Raw genomic sequence first — 551 nt, forward strand, 5'->3', positions numbered from 1 at the left:
CGCGCGGGGCGGGGCGCGCTCGCCCAACGGTCCTGGCGGCCCCAACGGACACTCGCTGAGGGGCGCCGCCCCCGCCCCCGCCGCGGACACCGAAGGGAAGCTGAGGGACACGGGACTCTTGAGCAAGGCTCAGGGGGGACCCGGTGGCTGTCCATAAATACAGCAGGGTTGTTTGCCAGAGCGGCCCGAGGGATGACCAGGACCAGCGGCCATAAACTCCTCCAAGACCGTTTTAGGCTGGACGTAAGGAAATAGTTTGCCTGGGACAGACTCCCCCCAGAGGTGGTGCAAGCACCTACTCCGGGCTCTTTTAAGAAACGTGTGGGATCCTTTGACCCTCTAGCTGACTTCCTGCACCTGGGGCGGGGGAGCGGGGGGGGGGGCTGGACCCGATGATCTTCCGGGGTCCCTTCCAGCCCTAATGTCTATGACATCTCTAGGACACCTGCAAGAGCTCCCTGCTGGCTGCTGCTGCCACGCCCCTGCTGCCAACACCATTGCCACCACTTGTGGGCAGTTGCCGTACCCCCCCCCCCCCCCCCCCCCCGGGG

The sequence above is a fragment of the Gavialis gangeticus genome, unplaced genomic scaffold, assembly GCF_001723915.1.
Source record: "Gavialis gangeticus isolate Ggan-Ray unplaced genomic scaffold, GavGan_comp1, whole genome shotgun sequence".
In the NCBI taxonomy this organism is placed as follows: domain Eukaryota; kingdom Metazoa; phylum Chordata; order Crocodylia; family Gavialidae; genus Gavialis; species Gavialis gangeticus.